This window comes from Capsicum annuum, unplaced genomic scaffold (genome assembly GCF_002878395.1).
Source record: "Capsicum annuum cultivar UCD-10X-F1 unplaced genomic scaffold, UCD10Xv1.1 ctg32552, whole genome shotgun sequence".
NCBI classification, from domain to species: domain Eukaryota; kingdom Viridiplantae; phylum Streptophyta; class Magnoliopsida; order Solanales; family Solanaceae; genus Capsicum; species Capsicum annuum.
Window position 1 is genome coordinate 19,350 of NW_025839267.1, and position 7,057 is coordinate 26,406.

General features: G+C 32.7%; 1 long non-coding RNA gene across 1 annotated transcript; it reads left to right on the plus strand.

The window, feature by feature from the left end:
• Positions 1–5,701: 5,701 nt before the first annotated feature.
• LOC124891229 lies at positions 5,702–6,748 on the plus strand. The gene is made up of 2 exons (XR_007049592.1): positions 5,702–6,089; positions 6,579–6,748. It is a non-coding gene; the product is annotated as an uncharacterized LOC124891229 (long non-coding RNA).
• Positions 6,749–7,057: the final 309 nt, after the last annotated feature.

Genomic DNA, 7,057 nt, shown 5'->3' on the forward strand with positions numbered 1-7,057 from the left:
TACATAAATTAACCTTGAGGGTTATTACATAAAGATTTCCTCATGTGGTTAATAGTATCCACTCCCATAGCCCATGTAGAATTATGTTTCTTATTTTTTAGATACACTAAAGAATTATAAAAGAAACCACCTGATAAACCCTTCTAAATCTCAAGTTACAAGATCTCCTCTACCACTGTTTAATGCTCTATTTCAGATGAAATAAAGTAGTGATTCCAGCAGCTCTAGTAAAATAATTACAAACATGTTTAGCTACTTCTTCTTTGAAGAAAAGAAGCTCAATAGATTCAATCTCCTGATTAGGGAAATGCCTACCAAATTTGGAAATAGAAGAATTCCACTAATGCATTACTAGTGCCATAGGGATATGAGCCTTCTAGATTCTTGAAGACAAAATGGAAAATTTGAAAGTTAAACCTTTTCTCCATAGGCTTTTTATATCCTCATCAATATTTTTATGTGTATCAATAGATCTCAATCACTACTAACACTAAAATGACCGATGATTGTACTAGTTTACCATCACCTATCACTCAGATTTACAAGATTTACCTGGCTCAAATTATTTTTGATATGATAAACAACATAATCCAGAATAAAATTTTGCATAATATCAAAGTTCTACCCCTCTTATATTAGAAATTCCTCTATATCTCTCATTATATGACAAGTATGTAACTCAAATTAATGCTAGAAAAGGGGGCATAGGTTGGTTAAATTTTCATATCAAATACTAGAGCTACCAACTTTAGGTTCCCACTATATAGCTTGCTAATTTTGTCTCTATTATCAAGCATATACTTCCAAATCAGAGAACATCCTTTTCATTGAACAAGAGATGGTATCTACTGTTAATAGTAGTTGTTCCCAAAGTAATTGGACTACATATTGTTCTGAGCTCTAAATTTCCACCATATTTTAGCATATAAGGCCTCAAAAACAATATCATTAATCTGAAACCAAACCCTATTTCCTATTTTAAAAGGAATACCTTATTCCATGTAAAGTGGTGTTTACTCCTTAATTTCTTATTACTCTAAATAAACTTAGCAATTAATCTGTGAAGAACTTTGATAACACAAATGAGAGGTACAGTAGCATATCAGATACAAATAGGGGTACTCTGAAGAACATTTATAGTAAGGACTTCCTTACCAATATATGACAATATTATAAGCTTGAATTTTTTTCCTTCAGTGTATCACTAAGTTTAGTATAGCACTCTTTTCTTTTCCTTGTATGAGGAATTGGAAGCCTAAATACTTTGAATAAAAAGAAGTCTTATTCATACAGAATCACTGTCCCACCAAAATGGAAGAATTCATAGCTACATTTTGGTTCATATAATAGAAGCACTTCTCTTTGTTTACTCTTTCCACAAATTTTTTTTCATACTCCTAAAAAATCCCTATGAGATTTTCTAAAGAATGCACACTAGCAAAAGCAAAATAATTGTATCATTAACATGAGCTAGATAATTCAAATTAGGCTTCATTTTGGAATTCATACTCTATAAATTGATCATCATCAAATAGAGAATTAAGAGCTCTTGTGAAAACCTCTATAGATAAAATAAAAGATCGGAGAGAGAGAGGACCACCCAAATTCACTCCTAGATGTGGAAGAAACCACGAGTTTAACCATTAAGAAGATTAGAGTAACAATTGTTAGATAGAAACCTCCAAATACATTAGAAGGTTTCATTATCTTACCAATATTAGTAAGCAAAATATTCTTTATAATGCTCCTGCCTTTAACAAATTCTGACTGATACAGTTTTTAGGAATGAGGACCAAATTAGTATGAGCAATAGATTTTGAAAGGAAATTACTAACAAATAAATCATACACCATTCTAATAATATCTGGACCTACAATATCCCAGCATTCTTAGTCGATTCTGCCAGATAAACAATTAAGGCCCCAAGAGTTATCCCATTAAGTTTACCTCTACATAATTTGGAATGATCCCAAGTATTACATTATTTTTCTCATTCAGTTCAGGGATATGGGAAAGTAAAGAAAAATATGTTGCACCTCTTTTTTATCTAAATTGATTATCAAAATAACCAATTGTTGCTTCTACAATTCCTTTTCTTTTTCCAACTAGCAACTTTGAGAAATCTAAATTTTGTTCACCTCTAGCTTTTATCTTCTACATTTGATCACACTGAAGGAGTTTAGTATTCCTGTCACTATTTTCAAACCACTCATACCCTGTTTTTAACTCCCAATAGCTTTCCTCCAAAGCTAAATATTTGTCGCATTTAGCCTTGGCTCTCTGCATAATTGATCTACTCTCACTAGAAGGGTTTTCATCAAACAATTATTCTTTAATCATTACAATTTTCCCTAATGATCAATTGTTGAAAAATATTCCCATATGTTTCTCTACTCCACAAAGTGAAACATTTCTAGATATTCTTAATCTTTCTCTTGAAGTCCAACATAGGATTCAAGGAGATCTTTGAATACCGGTTCTTCCCTACCACCTCCTTAAAAGACTTAGTGTTAGTCCAAAAGTAAAGAATTTTAAAAGACTTTTTGAAAGAAGAGTTAAAGTCTTCACATGTTAATAGAAGAGAGGCACGATCAAACTCAGGATGAAGATGTTCTGCTACCAAATGATAGAAAAAATCCTGGAACCTAAAATTAACAAAAATTTTGTCTAGCCTCTCAAAAATACAATCATCTCCAACCTACCATTCCATTGAGTGAATGGACTCTCCTTAAACTCATTTGAGAGAGATGACAAGAACCAATGCATGTTCTAAAATCATTAATAACACTATTATTCACTAATAGACCCCCAATCTTCTCATCGCCATTTAGAACTACAATGAAATCTCAACCTATAACCCTAGGAACAGTCATCCTACTAGCTAAAGAGAAATGATCTTCCCATAATTCCAACCTCAAACTTGCATCACACTTTGCATAAACCAAAGGTAGCATAGAAAATACTAGAAGAATTTTGATGTTGCATCCTTATGGAAAGTTGTTGCTCTTAATTGCTAATCACTATAATTTCGTACCGGTGGCTTATAAAATCCCAGATCTATCCATCGCTATTATGGAAGGAATATTGCATATTTAACCATTTTAAATATCTATTGATGCGTCTGAATTGTTCAAAGGGATTCAATAAAGCTACAAAACCAAACTTATGAAACTTGTACAATATTTTCACTCTTCGAAATGCTTTCTATCACTTTACGACCTTATGCTCCAATTTAAACCTTTCAACATTTATTACCTTGTTATGATAGTACCTTTCTCTTAGGTTGCACTCTTACAGGTTGAGAAGCATCTCTATTACCTTGTTTCTTCCCCTTTCTAGTAAATTTCATAGCTTTGATTACCCTAGGAAATTGCTCAACATCTTTGAATATATGATCTTCACTCAGGGTGCCTTTGGTATGAAGGAAAATATTTTTCATGAAAAATATTTTCCTAAAAAATATTTTCACGAAAAAAAATGATTTCTTACTTAATTTCTTATGTTTGGTTGGTAAGTGGAAAATATTTATCAAAAAATATTTTATAATGTTTGGTTGGTGAATGAAAAATTATTTTTCAGAAAATACACTTTAGTGTTTAGCTAAAGAGTAGAAAATACTTTTTATAAATTTACTCTGAAAAATATTTTTTTAGGTTGTGTTCAATATGGAGGAGACAATATTTTCTAGGAAAATAAGTTGTTTTTTATACAAGTAGAAAAACGTTTTCTAAAATTATTTATATAAATTTAATAAAAAATAATGAGAACAACTTGGATACGAAGGGTGGGGTAAAAAAAAGTTTTGAAACTTTTTTAAAATATAATTAAAAAATTAAATCTATATTTTGGAAATAGGGGGGCTGGGGGAGGTGGGGGGTCAAAATAAGAGGTAAGAGTAAGATAAGAAAAAAGTTGAGTTTTTTCTGGAAAAAAAAATATTTTTTTAGGATGGGGGGAAAGAAGAGGAGGGCGATGGGCTATTAGGGGGTGGGGGTCAGGTAGGGTGTGAGGGTGGAGTCAAGGAAACAATTCTTTTAAAAGTAATTTAAAATATTTTTTAAGGGGGGGGAGCTGGTAGGGTAGGGATCGGAGAAGAGGTATGGTAAGAATTTTTCTGTGTGTGTGAGGTGGGGTTTGATAAAAGGTGGGTGGGGGGAGCAGCGCAGGGGATGGGTTAAGCAAAATTTATAAGAATTAAGGGATAATACTCATGAAAATACCTGAACATTGACCGGATTTTCAGTTGAGCATACAGAACTTTGCAGGGGTCCTATTATCCCTAGATTTTTTTTCGTATTTTAATAGTATATATCAGTCCCCTTGGACCATTGCGTGTAATTCACGCCCATTGGGTGCGTGAAAGTGTTAAAAAATCATTAAAAAAACTTTTTTTGGTCAAAACAGCCCTCAATTTTCTTATTTTTATAAATTGAATGGTTTTTTATTTATTTTTCATTTATATCTTCTCTCTTCTTTCTTTTGTCTTCTTTCTTTCTTTCTTCTTCTCTTCAATGGTGTTTCATTCCATTGTTGACTTGGAATTGAATTGAACACAACTTCATCACACACATATACACCAAATAAGTTATCTTCAACACATCCAATTCAATTACATCAATTTGACCCAATTTCAATACACACACCAAATGGGTCTTCTTCAATTTTTTCAAAATAAAAAAATTAACCTATCATTGTCATCATCAACCAACCCACTATTGGCGACAGAAGGGAATTTGTCGGCACAATCTTGATAGTAATTGAATTTCTCAAATTATTAATTTTTTATTCTTTTTCTAAAATGATGCATTTTGAAGTTTCTTTCTAGATTGGTGGTTTGGATTCTCTGAAGCAAATTCTTGCTATTTTTTTCAGTAAATTGAACTTGGGAGTATAAAGATTGAAACTTTCTGAGTTTTAGGTTGTTGGATGTCAATGTTTTGGTTGTAATTGTGTTGTTGGTGTCCTGCTACTGCTAATTTTTTTGTGGATTTTGATAATTGTTTTGGTCTGCTGCTACTGCTAATTTTTTGTGGATTTTGATCATTGTTTTGGTCTGCTGCTGCTCCTAATTTTGGAGAAGAACAATGGTGGTCTGCTGCTACTACTAATTTTTGTGGATTTTGATGAATAAAAAAGGAGAAGAAAATAAGAATGGAAAATGGAGAAGATTAAGAATGGAAAAGAAATTAAATGAAAATTAATTTTAAATAAAAAATACATGTGTCAATATGTCATTGGCACGTGTATTACACTTTTCACTTTAAAATTGGGTATAGCATTTTGGGGGAGTTAATTCCATTTTAAAAAAGTCTAGGGGTAATAGAACCCCCGTAAAGTTCAGTATGTTCAACTAGAAATTCGATCAAAGTTCAGGTATTTTCGTGAGTATTATCCCAAAAATTAAATGTCTTTTAGATTGGGGTTGGGGTAGTAGGGAATAGGGTACCGGAATATGGGTGAGTCATTTTGAAAATTGTATCAACATTTAAACTTAAGGATGAAGTTGAAAGAAAATTTTGAAAAATATTTTTCTTACTTTTCGAATGAAAGTCATTTTTGTTAGATTTGAAAAAAATAAAAAAATAAGTTAATTTGAAAAATATTTTTCAAAAAGCTTAAGCCAAAATGAGAAAATTGAAAAATATTTTCCACTTAATAGCGCACACTCTAAATTCAGTAGATTGGCACCTTTCACCCCTCTTCTACTCCTGATTCTTCTTTTGTGTCCACCTTATGAGTAAGACTTTCATAAAGAATCTTATTAGGAGATTTAATGTGACTCAAGATGTCTATTGATTCTAAAGAATCTTATTAGGAGATTTAATGTGACTCAAGATAGCTATTGATTCATCTGTTTGCACTGCAGTAGGCATTTCTACCACAACCATGAGATTCCCTGCTTTGTTATCCTCATTAACCTTTGTTAATACCCTTGAATCAATTTGACTGAAATTACTACCCTCTGCTAAATTTTGCTCCTTTGCTGATTGATGCGAATTAAAAGTTTTTTAATTTTGTTTTACAAGGGAAGTAGCTACAATATTGTCTGCCTTATTAGCTCCTCTATCGACGTCCTCCCGGCTTTCTTGGTAAAGTATTCGCTAATTCAACATTCTGTTGATTTTTCTGTTGTCTCTCCATTAGTCTGTACTTTTGCGAAGAGGGCCTGTAGAAATCACTGGAAGTAGCTCTTTCTCTTTGGACTGTGAAGAATGATTTTGAGATCCATTCTTTTGTGGATAGCTCATCATTGGAATCTTTCCCTGCTGCATTGGTGTGCTCTGAAGATTCTTTCTTTTGTCATGAATTACTGCATTTGTGAATTTCTCTGTACTGTCTACTGGTGAGGATTGTTGGTTTGAAGTAGGCTGCTGCTGGGCCTGATAATTTGTAATTTTCTCCCCTACTATTTTGCTGCTTATACATTGTTGTCCCTTTGAGGAATGGTGATCTGTTTGTTGCATTATGGTGCCATGAGTTGCTTGTGTCTGTACCTCCATTGTAGAGAGTCTATCTCTGTTCTTCTCAGTAGCTTCTTGCTCAGAAGTACCTTTAGTCTCATCAACTTCTTTCTGTAGGATGTCAAAGGAATTTCCAGTACTAACATCATTGCTAGGAAGGGTTGCCTCAATAGCTTCATCTTAGTTAGTCCTGGAAAAGTTGTGACATAGGGGGTTGCTCCAACATATCGTGACAACCACCATCGAGCAATAATACCAATCACGGATCATCCGACTCACAAGAATAAGTAAGTTCTCGTTTATGGTTTACGTATGTTGTCTGACTAGTTTAGATTAATGCATGTATGTAAACCTTCACGTCTTAATTAAAAATGTCACTAACAATGCTTCTTTATTTATTTAAAAAAATATCACCAGTTATAGATGATGCTTCATTTTTTACATTCACAGGATAACCTTATTCTACACAAAATAGGATTATCAAATATCGTAAAAATGAGGAAATTATTTCCTTTTTATGTAAATTTAGCATGCCATTTATAAGGTGAGAGTAGCCATGGAAAGCACAACAATGGAATGGGGGCAATGCTCCAGCC